General features: G+C 37.0%; 1 protein-coding gene across 1 annotated transcript in view; it reads left to right on the top strand.

The window, feature by feature from the left end:
- The window catches only part of LOC127636063 (ciliary neurotrophic factor receptor subunit alpha-like), a 335920-nt gene that overhangs the window by 163238 nt on the left and 156165 nt on the right, over positions 1-16517 (top strand). The gene's annotated exons all lie outside the window — the stretch shown is intronic.

The following is a 16517-nucleotide window of genomic DNA, read 5'->3' as shown; positions in this document are numbered from 1 at the left end:
TTCTGCATAAAAGCAATTAATTTGATAAAAATAATGCAATATTATGTAAAAAAATTACTTGTTATATTTTCATTTCATTAAAATTTTAATAAATTCATTTATTTAAGATAAAATTTAAATAAACTATTTATATTCAGAAAAAAAAAGAAAAAAAACAGGCATCAGACTCTGTATCAGCGAGTACCAAAAAAGTAAGTAACGGTTCTTGTACTAGTTCTCAAAAAAACTGGTATCGGGACATCCCTAGTTTTGTGCTTTGTCTGAAAACAACTAAAGTGACAAATGATGAATCGCATATCTTCAATTGTTAAATAAGTTCATTGGCCAAACAACTGCAACAAGTGACAGAACATTTTATATTTTACTTGTTCTTTAGTTCAGTTATGTTTTGCTGGGTAGCTCAAACCCCAATTAAATCTCATTGAGCAAAAATCCTATGTTATAGGATTAATATATAGTTTATATTATGCTATGGACTCAACTTTGTAAACTCTGAATTCTTGGAAAAGTCCAAAAAAAGACCACTTGAAGTTAAACTTTGGTCCAACTTCAAGTTCAAATAACTCCAAGGAATGGGTGCTTGACAGCACACATAAATAACGACACCAAGGAAGATGTACACAGTAAATCATTACAATTCACTGGAAAGCATGAATGCATTCTAACATCAAAGTTCCAACACATTAAAGTAATTAAACATATTTAGCAAACGTTTACAGGTTACAAAACACAGTAAATGATCATCTCAGGTGATGATCGTTCACCAGTATATAAATGCTAGCATTAGCATGGCTAACATCACTTATACGCTGCAGTTGGGTCGCTAGGAGTTTTCCTGGTTCTTTGTTTTTAATTTTTTTTCTTGATAATAAAACACAAAGCTTACAGTTGCATTGCTATTTTGTTACCTTATACATCATTTTCTGATTGTTGGGCAATGGAATGCCTTTACAGTACAAAGTAGGAGATTTAAAGTATGAATATCCCACATCTGACTATGAATGAATGTAGAATTAAACTTCAAATATAGTCTGATTGGCTGTGATTTCATGTCTTTGCCAATAATTTTTGCTTACAGTGAGGACAAAAAAAAATAACTTTATGCCAGTGGGGTTAGGATTTGGCTGATTAGCATTGTCCAGTTAGCCTCTGTTCTCTTTTCCTTTGAAATAAAAAGTTTGGCTCAAGAAGGTCCTATGGTGCCCATGAGCAAAGATGGGTGAAGGTCAGGATTATCTGTGCTAGCTGAGCAACTGCTATTAAGATGAATGCATATGCTAATGGTTAGCTCCCTCTGCATACCTCATTTTTTTTTTACATCGGAAACACACGGCTGGTTAGGACACAGTGTAAGACTAGACTAGCTCGCTGCATATCTCACAATCACAGTAATTAGAGCATAGATTCACAACCACCATGACATATGGTCCAATCATTGCAATAGACTGTCGTTGCCAGAACCATCATGGAAATCAGTTTAATGTGATTTCTTTAATGCTGCAACAGGGGAATGATGGTGCTTCTGGCTCAGATGCTTTGATACACTATTCCTTCACATGGGATGGGATGTGTTATAGAGTTTACGTGAGTCCCGAACAGGCTTGCATTATAGACCAAGCCTGTAGGCTCAGCGACTCAGACTGCCTGGGCCCTCCAAAGCCTTAGGCCACATGGCCTGGGACTGCCAAAAAGAGCTGAAAACCATGGTCCCTTGTCCCCTTAATGCATACACAACAGTTTTAAGCATTTTTGGATTATTAATGAGAATGTTCTGCCCAAACACATACGCACTGGGTCCTTATGAGACCATGGTCTTGAAATTCCTGATCTTGCACCAATCCGATGACACCACCATACCTTGAGCAGCCCCATATATCAGCATAGCCTGTCATCAGCAGTCAGACTTCAGCTCTACAAATAGAATGCAAAGGATGTATGTTAATGTGTATTAGCAAATTAAGATATGGGGTGCCGTTGTCACTGAGTGCATTTACAAGATTAGGATCCAGTTAAATCAGAGTTGCCTTTGTGTATTAGGGATTTGGGTACGAGCTGGCTGGGGTGCTTTAATCTCCGCTGCTGCCGATTTGCATTGGAGCATTGCCTCATGCTGCTCTCCATCACAAGGGCCTGTTGAGTTGTACATCCTGTTTCATCTCCTCTGGCAGGCTGCTCATGTGTCTGCGGAAAAAAGTGTGTTTTCATCAAAAGTTCCATTTAGCATTGAATTAGGAAAATAACATACCCGTTAAATTAGTATTATTATTTTAAATCATGGAATGATGCAGGATATTGGATGATAATATGTGACTTTTACGACGTTAGGGAATTGTGTGAATATATATTTTTTTAAATGCACACCTGCACAGGGCATTAACATTGCCCACATCATTATATCCTGCTCATGTGTCAGTCTGACTAATATAGTTATTATACAGGTATAAATGTTATATAAAATGATATTATGTAAGTTCTCGTCTATAAAAAAAAAAAATGTCTAGTGTCCAAATCCAATGATTACAATGTCAAGTCAAGTCATCTTTATTTGTATAGCGCCTTTCACAACACACAGTTGTTAGCAGCATTAAAGAAGATAATACATTAACAGAAGATAAAACTGTAATATCTATAATGTCTTTGAGTCATCATTGTGTAGTTTGATGATTGTGATGATAATTCACTATGATTGTGAACTGTGTTTAAAAATAAGGAATTAAATCATAATTGTATTTATAACCCCAGTAAGCAAGCCAAATGTGACTGTGGCAAGGAACACAAAACTCCATAAGATGTTGGTTAATGGTTGGTAACCTTTGAAGAAACCAGACTCACTGTGGGGTCTAGTTCCCATCTGGCTAACATCATTAATATAATGCCAATTATAATGCCAATTACTTATGTATAGTGCAAGTCATAGTGTAAAATTATTATACTAAAAATATTAAGTGTTAAGGGTAAGTGTTTAAACAAAGTATGAACTGTAAAATTATTGACTATTGTCTTTGAAGTTCATCCTGGATTTACTGCAGAAGTTCACATAGATGCAATTGTCCATGTTAGTTGGCTGATGAAGGGTTTTGTTGGCAACAGAGTGTAGTCCATCATTAAACCGAGGTGATGGAGGCAGAAATCAGTTAGGAGTGTCGCAGTTCAACCTTACCGGAAATTCGGCAAGGTCTATATTAAGTCCAAGGTTCAGGCAATGGCATATGAAGTATTCCATGTCTTATGGTTGTTGGCATCAGTTCATCCTCTGAAGTCCATTATAATAGAATGAAGTGATGTTTTGCTGGCCCCGGCTGCTATTAGTCATCATCACACAGTGACATGTAGCAGTGGAGTCAAACACGAAGCAGGAATGTTGCTGGATCCAGCCGGTTCTGGTGACCTCAGGATAGGATTCACGAGGTTGAGACAGGGAAACAAATAAAATAATATTAGCATAGATGCCATTCAATATATTGTAGAGTTATAGATCACAATCAATGTTTCTGGTTTCTGGTTCCGGCACACCTAACTAAAGCAGCCTAATTTTGAGTTGAAGGATAAATGAGGTGTATGCTTGGCTAAATAGCTGAGTCTTTAGTCTAGACTTAAACTGAGTGAGTGTGTCTAGATCTTGAACTGTGTTGGAGCCAAATATGAAAAGAATCTACCACCTTTTGTGGATTTTGAAATTCTGGGAACAATTAACAGACCAGAATTTTGCGATCGTAATGAACATGATGGAATATAGCATGGTAGAATGTCACTTACAGTAAGTACTATGGAGCTAGACCATTCATTGCTTTGTATGTAGGTAACATACATTTTAAATTAATAAGAAATTTAACAGGTAACCAGTGTAACAATGATAAAATGGGGCTAATAAGATATTATTTCTTGGTTCTTGTCAGCACTCTGGCTGCTGCATTTTGAACCAATTGAAGTTAATTTATTGATCTTGCTAGACATCCTCCCAGTAAAACATTACACTAATCTAGTCTTGAGGTCATGAACACATTAATTAGTTTTTGGCATCAGTAACAGAGAGCATGTTTCATAATTTAGCAATATTTCTTAGGTGGAAGAATGCTGTTCTACAAACATTGGTAATTTGATTTTCAAAGGACAGATTGGTATCAAATATAACACAGAAGTTCTTCGCTGTTGAAGATGATGTAACATCGAGAGTCAAATTATATTTTAGCAGCTTATTTTTAGAGTTTTTTGGTCCAATGATTAGTACCTCTGTATTGTTGAATTGAGTAGAAGGAAATTTCTGGCCTGGAAATTGATTCACTCTGCTAATTTGGAGAATTGTGAAATCTCATCAGGTTTTGAAGAAATTTAAATTGGGATCGTCAGCATAACACAAGGAGAAAATCAGAGGCCCTAAAACTGATCCATGTGGCAGTCCATACTTTACTTTTTTTTGGTTTGGCAATTCCTCATTTACACAGACAATGTGGTAGAGGTCTGCTAAATAAGACCTAAACCATACTAATGCAACTTAACAAATGCCAACATCATTCTCTAGCCCATTCAATAGAATGTTGTGATCTATCATGCCAAATGCAGCACTAAGATCTAAAATCACTAGAAGTGAAATGCAGCCACGATCAGATGATAAGAGCTTTTCATTTGTAACTCCGATAAGTGCAGTCTCTGTACTGAGATGATGCCTTAATCCTGAATTAAATTGTTCATATATACTATTTCTCTGTAGAAATGAACATACTTGGGAGGATATTACCTTTTGTAGTATTTTCGACATAAACAGGAAATTTGAAACTGGTCTCTTATCAGCCAGTTCTCCAGGATCAAGTTGTAGCTTCTTAATAAGCGGTTGGATAACTGCCATTTTAAGGTTTTTGGACATGTCCTAAGGATATCGAGGAGTTAATAATATTAAGAAGAGGTTCTGAGATTACAAGGAAAACCTATTTTAAGAGCTTGGTTGCTATTGAATCTAACAAACAGGGTTAGGGTTAGCTTTTGATGTTTCGATAAGTTTGTTAGCTCTTCATGACCTATGACAGCGAAGGATTGAAGTTGCACGTGAGGAAAATTATGAGGCACTATTTTCTGAGGTACTGTGACAGATGATTGCATAATTCCAATTTCAAATATTTCAATTTTATCAGTAAAAAAATCATAAAGTCATTAATCTTGTGCTATGATGGAATATCTGGTTCTGTTGAGGCTTTATTCCTAACCAATTTAGCCACAGAACTGAATAAACACCTAGGATGGTTGTGGTTATTTTCTATGAGTTTGCTAAAATATGCTGACCTGGCAGCTTTTAGTTCCTGTCTGTAGCTACAGACACTATCCTTCCATGCACCATGAATACCTCAAATTTTGTGTTCTTCCACTTGCACTCCTTTTTCCGAGCTGTTCTCTTGAGAGCATGTGTGTTATCATTCTACCATGGTGCAGGGCTTTTTTCTGTCATTCTCTTTAATTGAAGGGGGCGACACTATCAATAGTGCTAGAGATGACTTAATTAATATTTTCTGTTATTTCATCAAGTTCTTCTAGGCTTGGGTTTGCTGAGTGTATGAGATAGATCTGGAAGATTATTAGTGAAGCTATCTTTAGTGGTCAAAATAATTGTTCTACCAGAACGTGGTGTAGATTGTGTAACATTAGCTGATAACAGCATACAAGAGACGATGTAATGATCCAAGTTGTCATCGCTCTGTGGTAGAATTTCTATATTATCAACATCAACTACATATGACAGAATTAAATCTAGCATATTATTATACATTTTAAACAATTGTACAGCTACACCTCCTCCTCAACTTTTCAGGCGAGGCTCCTGTTTATAACAATTAATTTAAACAAATATTCATCTGGTTTACGTCAGATTTCAGTCAAACAGAGCGCATCCAAACTATGATCTTTAATCATTTCACTTACAATTAGTGCTTTGGTAGAAAGAGGTCTAAAGTTTAGTAGCCCTATCGTTATATGATGTTTATCTTTAATATGTTTGTTTTGTTCAAGTTTGACCATACTACCATAATACATTTTTTTATAAATTATTTAGTGAGGGCTTTGTGTTTGGTAGATCAGGGAAGCTAGCAGATGTTCGGTTTAACCAGTTTGTCTTCTTCCTAACCTGGGCCCCATTTAGTCAAATACTATCATCATTAAGACTATGAGCCAAATTACTAGAGAGGAGAGTGGCACCTTCCCTGGAGGGATGGAGTCTGTCTCTCTTTGGGAGGTCAGGTCTATCCCAAAAACTCTACCAATTGTCTATAAATACTATGCTATTCTCCAGAAACCACTCCAGACATTCAGTGACACTAATCTACTATAAACCTCATCACCACGATGAGCAGGGAGTGGGCCAGAGCATATTACAGTGTCTGACATTGTTTTTGCAAATTCACACACCTCTTTAACATTTTCTCTAGTGATTTCCGACTGGCGAAGCCAGACATCATCAGTCTTGACATGAATAATAATTTTAGAAAATCTACATTTAACATTAGCCAACACTTATACATTTTATATTATGTCTGACGGTCTGGCACCCAAAATTAATTTAACAATAGTGGCTGGAGTCTCTATTTCCACGTTCCTTACTATAGAACCACCAATAACAAGGGCTCTTTCAAAATTATTCTCAGTGGGTGCATCACTGAGTGGGGAGATTCGATTGGAAACCCTAACAAGAACAGGAGAGTGGTGTCGCTTTGCTGAGCGAGTATGCCGCTGAGACGTCACCCAAACGCCCTGCTGTGGGGGCTCTAGAACCGGAACCAAAGTGTGTTTGCTGCTCTTTGTACTGCCTCCATCCGAAACAGTATCTACCGGCTTCTCTTTCTCACTGACCTCCACTAGCGTTTGGATGCATGTCTCTAACTCATTGTGACAGGGCGGAGGGCAGGGCCAGGCCGGGATTCTACACACCCAGTCCCTTATCAGGTTAATCAAGCCTCCGGGAGGGATAAAGGCCGACTGCAGATGGTGGTGCGATAGAGAGAGAACATTTACGGGCAGTTGTCCATCCTATATGCGTGTTTGTGTCTTTTGGTACCCATGTGTAGAATTGATGACCCGGCCCCACCTTCAGCTCTGTCACACTCATTAACCTTCTCTGTCAGCCTGACTAATTCCTTACATTTATCACATTATAATCGCTCACTGCTGACAGAAGAGGCTATTGTCTTGACTTACCACAATTGTTTGTTGTTATGGTTGTTCTTGATAAGTGGTTTGAGATCGATGCTATAATCTGTGTAACACAGAGGAGAAAAATAGGTGCATGCTGTAAAATGCACACAGTTTAATCATGATATCATCATTGTATGCAGCATACAATCTATATTCCAAACGTTCTGGAATAAACAAAGGTAGTACTGTCTGGGATGGCATGCTAACACAATAAACCCTGAAAGGTCATTTTACTATAGTTAAGGTATACATCGATCAGCCATAATATTAAAAGCTCCTGCCTAATATTGTGTAGGTCCCCCTCGTACCGCCAAAACAGTGCCAACCCGCATCTCAGAATAGCATTATGAGATACTATTAAATTTGTAAATTCGAATCAGTCTGGCCATTCGCTGTTGACCTCTCTCAAATCAACAAGGCATTTCCATCAACAAAACTGCCACTCACTGGATGTGTGTTGTTTTTGGCACCATTCTGATTAAACTCTAGAGACTGTCTTGATCAACAGTTACAGAAATACTCAAACCAGACTGGCAATAACAATCATCCATGCAATTATCTATTCAGCCAATCGTGTGGCAGCAGTGCAATGCATACAATTATTCAGATACGGGTCAGGAGCTTCAGTTAATGTTCACATCAACCATCAGAATAGTGAAAAAATTGTATCTCAGTGATTTGGAGTGTGGCGTGATTGTTGGCGCCAAATGGGCTAGTTTGAGTATTTCTGTAATTGCTGATCTCCTGGGATTTTCACACATAACAGTCTCTAGGGCGTATAGAGAATGGTGCCAAAAACAAAAAACCAGTGAGGGGCAGTTCTGCGGATGGAAATGCCTTGTTGATGAGAGTGGTCAACAGAGAATGGAAAGACTGGTTGGAACTGACAAATTCTATGGTAACTCAGATAACCACTCTGTACAATTGTGATGAGTATAATAGCATCTCAGAATGCAATTCTGAATGCAAATTGCAGAATGCAATTTTGAGATGCGGCATGGTCCAGATTTGGCTGCAAGAGGAGGACCTACACAATATTAGGCAGGTGGTTTTAATGTTGTGGCTGATCGGTGTAATATGTATAATGTCATGTAAAACACATCAATAATATTTTCATTAAACAATCAGAAAACATAATTATTCTGTCATATTACAAAGATCACTATCCTAGCTAAATTGTAGTTTGTTTACAATTGCTGAGAAAGCTCAAAAGAAACAAAAGAATCAAAGACTTGGCAAATTGTATAGAATTGAATTGGTGTGCCCCGCGACCCGACTTCGGATAAGCGGTTGAAGATGGATGGATGGATGGATGAATTGGTGTGTGTTAATTGTATTTGTACAGTGGATAAGCAATTTTACAATGCCTTTGAACGTGGCTTGACCAATAGTTCCAGCTCTGAAAATCTGATTACATGATAATAAATACATTTTTAAACAAATGATCAAACATTCTTCCACCAAGTAAAATAGTTCATTGACCTAAATGTTATTTGTTTGTGGTATACAACAATGCAAAGATTAAAGATCATTAAATGACTTTGAGCATTTAACATTAAATTGAGAAGCATAGATTATAGCATAGAGGGCTTATATTGGCTATTTTACCAAAAATGTGAACAAGGATCAAGCCTTAGTTCTGTATGATTGTTCAATCTGATTTTAGTGCCATAACTATCTGCTTTAAAATTATGGTTAGTGTAAAATGCATTTGGTTGTTTTTCTGGGTCATTCTGTAAGCAAAAAAGAAGATTGTAGAAGAAATAATACTGATCTTCGAAAAGATCTTTCCAAATAACCATGTGGTGCATCACAGGAGGTCTGGGAGGACTGCGAAAATGAGGAACAGCGCCAGTGGCTAGGAGTTAGCTGGCACCCACCCCCCACCCCCCAACAAGTGTAAGAAAATAAAGTAGTCGAGCCCACATACCCAACGTATAGCGTTAAGCCCAAAAGCCCAGAGGAGAAGGATGGAGCTCTCTGATCCGTGTTGTATCAATCTGATACTTTCTAATCCCATTGACCTTTTCAGAGTATGTACCATTTCAAGACCTTTGTTTGTGTGAAAATCCCTCTGTGTTACAATACAATTTCAGCCAGGGAGGGAAAACTTCCATATGTCACGGTTTTATTCAGCTTATCCCCTGGAGTTATGGTTACTGCACGATGAACAGCTCTGAACACATGATACCATGAAACCAAGGATGTAACCAAATATTCAAGGATCCTGCCACTTTGGCAAAATGTTCTGTATGTGTTCACTTAATTTTGGTGGTTATAGCCCTGTATTAAACATTTGGTTGCTCCATGCTCTTTCACAAAACAATATTCTGAGACAGATGCCAATGTCAATGAGAATCCTGTGTACATTGATATATCTATGTTAAGGAATATTAGCATGTAAAGAAGTATTGTATTTTAGCTCTGAGAAAACTATGTTTGTCTAGCAAATTAACTGCTTTGTGAATATGCTGCATGTTTCAAAAAGACAGCTGTTCCTCATCTAGCCAGTATATCTATATGACAGTCCAGTCCTCTATTGACTGCTCTAGAATTCCCTGCACAAGCAATGCTGCATATGTCCTGCTCATAAAAGCTTTAGCACTTCCATGTGGGTGTATAGTCCCTCTTCTCTCATTTCTACATGAAGTCTCTGTTAACCTCTGCAGCCAGTTTACATCTACATTATCAAGTGTTTGACTGCTTCTTTAAACTTCAAAGCTTGTTTTCCTGTTCCATCTTATTCCTATTGGGAACTTCAAACTCTTTGCCCTTGAAAGCTTTATGCATTCCACATTCAGAGTAATTTTGCATGAGTTGGAAGTTATTTGGCTCTTATTGTTGTTTGTTTAGAGGTAATATGCAATAACTCCAGGGGGTAGGGGTTTGGTTGGTTAGCAATTGCAGTTAGCCCCTGCTGGTAGATGCAATAACAATACCATTACGCGGAGAAAAAAAAAAAGCATGTGTCTCGTTTGAAAAGCTTTGAAAAGCAGCCATGCATTGTAATGAATTTTTTTTTGCAAGCAACATGAGACAGATATCATTTACATTTACATTTATTCATTTGGCAGATGCTTTTATCCAAAGCGACTTAACAAAAGATATCATTATTAGATGTTTCGGCAGTGACCAATTTTTTGTAGGGCTCTAATGACATGGTCATGTTTTCTGTTTTTTGTTTTCCTTTTCTGCTGATATTGATCTCACTGCTTATGCTTATGGCTTGGAGCAAGCTAATATGCTGCTCACTGGAGATAATATAGAAATTCCCATTTTGTGCCTCCATGTGGCAGTGCTTAAACAACTAACAAACCTCAGATCTGACAGGGCCCTGAAAGGAGCTCCTGCTAATTACATAACTAGAACTAGGCAGTCTGAGCTATCGAAAGGTAGCAGATACGAGTAATTGCTCTTGGGCTTTGTTGTGTCGTGCCAATGGGCGGACATTATGTGTCCTATAACTGCCTGCCTGCAGTGCCCACAGATAAGTAGACAGGAAACAAGAAATGGATTTATTTAAGGCTCCGTAACATCAAGGTCCAGCAAAAGTGGGCTGACAAATGAAAGACAACCCTTTAATGAGAATCCTTAAAAGAACAAGAAGGAGGGCAAAGCAATGACTCCCATTCGAAAGATGTTTGGAGAAGAGGAATTTCACAGGCTTATGCAACTTAAAAAGTTTTATTCTGAGGGTTTCTCATAAAACAGGGCTGAAAAAGGGCTTTTAAGCAGTTAAGCCTTGTTTCTATTATTCTTTTGTTTGTTTTTTAACATCTGTTTGACAATGATAATGACTTTTGGTCAATGGTCACAATTAAACCCGTTTGAAGAAATAATACTGGATAGTGGAGATTGTATTGAATTTAAATGAGTATAATGTCTTAAATTAAATATTAAAGTGAAGAGTATATAATTGTTCTTAATTTAACATTGAAAGAATCTATAGAATGAAAATGAGTATGATGAAATCTGCAGACATTCAAGTTATTTCACAGTAGTCTAATAAAACAGGATGAGCACAAGGGAACAGAGGGTTTTTCTTGAAGCTATGACAGAACACTTCATTGTTTTTTGCATGCTTTGTTCCCATAAGCAATGAGAAGTTTGAATGTGGATGTGCAAATTAGATTTTAGAGTTGTGCATAGGACACAGTTTTTTGTGAATAATGACTTATGGGAATAAAGTCATCAAGTATTCACCCTAATGTCATTCCAAACCCATATCACACAAGGAAAAAAAATATATCCAGCAACTGACTTTAAAGTTTAAAGACCCTCCTGTTGAAAACAGGGAAAATAAATAATCGTGTATTTGTTCAAAATGCCTTTGGATTCTCCACAACAGTTCATTAATTAATAAGTAAAGAATTTTTTATTTTATTTCTTAAACTTAAACTACTTCAAAGAGTTCTCATAAAAAGAATCCTCCACATGCAGCATTGACAGCTTTACAGATCTTTGGCATTCTAGCTGTCAGTTTGTCCAGATACCGAGGTGACATTTCACCCCACGCTTCCTGTAGCACTTGCCATAGATGTGGCTGTCTTGCCGGGCACTTCTCGTGCACCTTACAGTCTAGCTGATACCACAAATGCTCAATGGTGTTAAGATCCATAACACTCTTTTCCAATTATCTGTTGTCCAATGTCTGTGTTTCTTTGCCCAGTCTAACCTTTTCTTTTTGTTTTTGTTTCAAAAGTGGCTTTTCTTTGCAATTCTTTCCATCAGGCCTGCACCCCTGAATCTTCTCTTTACTGTTGTACATGAAACTGGTGTTGAGCTGGTAAAATTCAATGAAGCTGTCAGTTGAGGACATGTGAGTCATCTATTTCTCAAACTAGATACTCTGATATACTTATCCTCTTGTTTAGTTGTACATCTGGCCTTCCACATCTCTTTCTGTCCTTGTTAGAGCCAGTTGTCCTTTTGTCTTTGAAGACTGTAATGTACACATTTTTATGAAGTTTTATGGCAATTTCAAGCATTGTATAGCCTTCATCCCTCAAAACAATGATTGACTGATGAGTTTCTAAAGAAAGCTGTTTCTTTTTTGCCAAGTTTGACCTAGTAACTCAAAAACAAACACAAAGACAATGTTAAGCTTAATTTATGAACCAAATAGCTTTCAGCAGTGTTTGATATAATGGCAAGTGATATTCTTGTAAATTAGCAATTTAGCATGATTACTCAAGGATAAAGTGTTGGAGTGATAGCTGCTGGAAATGATTTGATTAAAAAAAAAAAAAACTTTTTTCAAATAGTGATGGTGTTGTTTTTACATCAGTAATGGCCTGACTATACTTTGTGATCAGTTGAATGGCACTTAAAAGTACCAATTTCCTTCCAAAACATCAAAATCTGTACATTATTCCAAACCTTTGGCTGCCAGTGTATATATTTTAATATTTGTCTTATTTAATGTTAATGTGTTTGAGCTGATAACTAAAGCCTTGCTAGAGTGTTGCTAGATGGTTGCTAGGGTATTACTAAATGGTTCCAAGATTTTTGCTTACTGGTCAAAGTCAAAAGAGACTATAATCAAGTCTCTATCACATTATATTTTAAAGTTGAGATCTACGCAATCTATTTTCATTGATTTAAGTTTCTTTTAATATCTGTTATGTTATTTACAGTCAGATTAATTAAAACAGCACAGATGTGGTAAAGAAACCACTCAACCGAAACACGTTTGCTGTACAGCCACTGTTCTTAAAGAGACCATTTTGTCATTTTTTGTCACATAATGTAAACTCACTACAAATTATGCTTACAAAATGCATTTAAAGGGGACATAATAAGTGATGAAATAAATTATGAAATATTTAAATTTCATCAAATGCTTTAAATACAAGGGTTCATCTATGCAAGGGTTTAGTGAAATTTGCCAAAGAGTTCAGTTCTGGTGCACTCTGTGATATATTTGTGTGAATGTGATATATATCATCTGAATGATGAGGTGTGTTCCATCCCTACACCCTCTTTCCTTCAAAGACTTAACCCTCCATTGTGAGAGCTTTTAAGGGCTGAAAGGTGTGGCTTTCCTACAGCTTGCCTACCATTATTATTCTTCCATCAAAAAAAAAAAAACAAGAAAAAGAAAAACTGCTAAGGCATCATTTAAGCCTTTTCAAAGTGTCCAAAATTAAATATTAAATATCAAACAGAATATTTAAATAAGCTACAAGTCTGTTTTTGAATGTTCGTAATTTCAAACTTCAGTTGTCAAAACTTTCACACAAGCCCTTTAAAGGTGCTGTAAGCGAATTTATCATCCTGATGCTTTTACTTGTCTGGGCTGTTGAATTAGCCACGCCCCATCATTAGAAAACCCCACCCTCCAAAGATAATTTTGATACCAAAACTGAGCAAAAGAGCAGCATTGTTTGTTCCTGTGGCAGTCAAAATCAACAGTGGAACAATAGCATCCTCAACTGACAAACATTGTGAATCATAGCTACAATGATCCGCTTTGAATACAACACTATGAGAACGAGCAAAATGATTGACAGGTGAAAAGCGTCAAGATCCGTGGTCCAAGGTTGTTTGTCTACAGCTGTCTCAGTGACCAGTGAGATATCTCACGACACTCATTTCATTAATATCTTTAAGGGAGTAGGAAAATATTTAGCATAAATGTCCAGGAAAAATTGCTTACAGCACCTTTAATCTGCTTTAAGATGCTCTCTTCTTTCTTTCTTTCTTTCTTTCTTGAAAAATTTCTAACTACAAGCTCATAAAACTATTTTAAACTTTCAGAGAAAGACAACATAATAGTTTGACTCAACAAACTTAACATACAGTTTAATAATTACTTTTGAACCACACAAAGCAAAATGTCAATATTTTATTTTTACCGACCACCTAAGTAATTTTTTTTTATGTAGGGCAAACATGCAGTTGTAGCAATGAATAGTATAATACACTTTTTTGTTCGACAGCCCTATACAAAGAATAAAGCTTAACCATATAAAGCCTAACATATGAAATTATAGTCCTAAGAAATAATTGTTTTAAGTGTTTAAACCTATTTTTCTATAAAATGACTCAATTTAAAACACATTGCTTGAATTCAATAAATACTCATTTTTAAATATCAGTTACAATATGAACGTTATTTTACAAGATCTTCTACTTCCAGAAGAGCATGGAAACTTTCACCAGGTGGCGTTATAAGATTAAATAGTGGCTCAAAAGATTTAATTAGAAACAGGAAGGCAAAAGGTTCCTATTAGAGGTCTGGGGGCCCTCATAGTCACAGGTCCCTGTTGAAGGGCCCTTGTATAAACTTGGGAGCCCACATATTTAAGCATATATAAACACTTGTTTTCAAAGTTGATGGGCCACGAGACCTTTGGCCCGGTCCGTAATTCACCTATAACAATACCTCCTATATTCTACTGGAGATATTGAATAACACCCAAACAAATTGGTTGTTCTTGATTTACTCAATGGTCATGAAACTTATTAACTACAAGCAGGGTGTGGACATGAAGCTGTATATCAAATTTTGAGAGAATTGGCCACACAGTGGTCACAAATAAGCCAATTGCTTATTACTCCGGAATAAATCTTCTGAAGGCATACAATATTTTTGGGTGAGAAACAACAAAAAGTCAGTATTCAGGTACATTTTTGATGTCTGTAGTGCGTTCATTAGTACAATGAGAGTAGCTTGTTAACAGCCACCGTGAACGAGAAAATTATGAAAATCATATGGGTTTGAGTGCTGAGTAAATTACAGGAGTTTTATTTTTGTTCTTCCTTTAAGTTTTATGTGTTTGGTTACTTAACAGACACCAATTGGACACCCTTGTAGCAACTTGGGGGCTATGTTCCTTACTCATCGGTTTTTAAGATTTTGTCAGTCCTTATATCTTGTTTCTATCTGTTGAGATAGAACATGCTTTCTGTAGGCAGTAAATGTATGTGCAGATTTAAACTGTGTATCCTTCCATCTGATATTAGCTGGTGTTCTCGGCACGCAGGGCAGGCCCACCCAAACTCCCGACTGAGCCCCTGAAAATGTATACTCAATGGGGGGATTACATGCTGGTATATGCTTGAGTGGTATTTGTTGCGGGCAATGTGCGCGGGAGCTCTCCGGACATCGTGGCACTACCAGGGGTGTTGATCTATCTTTCTTGGGCCCCCCTCAGTGGCTGGGCCCCTGAAAGCTGTCCCCTTATTGGCAGCCCTGTGTGCACATCTGTGCTATTGCAAAAAGTTGCCATTATCACTGTCCATCTCTCTTGATCACACCATCCTTTCGTTATCTTTTTTATTCAACACTGCAGTATCAAAGGCTTTGACATTAAGTGAATGTAAAATTCCTGGATTTGGTTTGCCCAGAATATAATGGTGTGTGGATTAGGCTACAGGGGTAGTAAGTCAGTTCAGAGGAAGAAAGGGAGATTTATTTTTTACCCCTAAGGAGCCAAGGAAGACATATTGAAAGTAAAAAATTTACTTTGAAGTTTAGTTGTTTTTTATTTATGTTTGTTTGCTTCCTTGTGTATTCTGAACCCTCTTTATGTTTTTCTTATGTTCATATTTTTCTTTGTTGTAATTGTTGCATGATAGCGGACATCTATATGGCATTACTTATGGAAGTGACGTAAGACATTTTTGTTTGATGTCAAGGAATATAACAAACAACATGCCTTAGGGTTTAAAAATCCACAACTTCCCTTTTCCTGTTGTATAATTGAACTTCCTAATAATCACTAAGCTGCATGATCAAAATAATTGAACTAGGTATTAATTTATCATAGGCTGCACTCATGTTAACCATCCAAAATGCAGACAAAATATATATTTTTTGGGGGGTGGGGGTGGATTCAAACTCATAATCTGTCACATAGTGCAGATTTATATTCTCTTTTTTTCTCATGCAATCTCATTTTATTCAATGCAACAGACTAAAACAAGCTTTCTGAACCATATCAGATTTGAACTCCTCACACTCTGTCATATGCCGCCTTCAATTCATGTTTGCAGACTGAACTGAATTTGGCAACTGTAGGCTGACAGTTCTTCAGCTAAAATGGGTCTGTGCTCACCAAAATTTGAAGCACTCCCCCCAGTGGTGGAAGCTGGAAGTGTTGTTTAGCATGTTGGGCATGTGTGAGCTCCAGTGTGAGAAATGTCTACAGAGTGGCGCCAAAAGCGAGTTGTAAAGTGAGTTGCGGTAAATTATTAAATACAGTCAGCAGAAATGCGGATTTTATTAACTCTAACAAAAGGAAAATTCAACCTCTGAATCCCAGTCATAATTGATAATGTGAACACAATTACTTCTCGAGTCTCTATGGCTGCTCGCACTATGCAGTAGAAGTAGCATT

This window comes from Xyrauchen texanus, chromosome 43 (genome assembly GCF_025860055.1).
Source record: "Xyrauchen texanus isolate HMW12.3.18 chromosome 43, RBS_HiC_50CHRs, whole genome shotgun sequence".
In the NCBI taxonomy this organism is placed as follows: domain Eukaryota; kingdom Metazoa; phylum Chordata; class Actinopteri; order Cypriniformes; family Catostomidae; genus Xyrauchen; species Xyrauchen texanus.
Note: the sequence above shows the minus strand (reverse complement) of the source record. Positions and strands in the feature narration are given on the sequence as shown.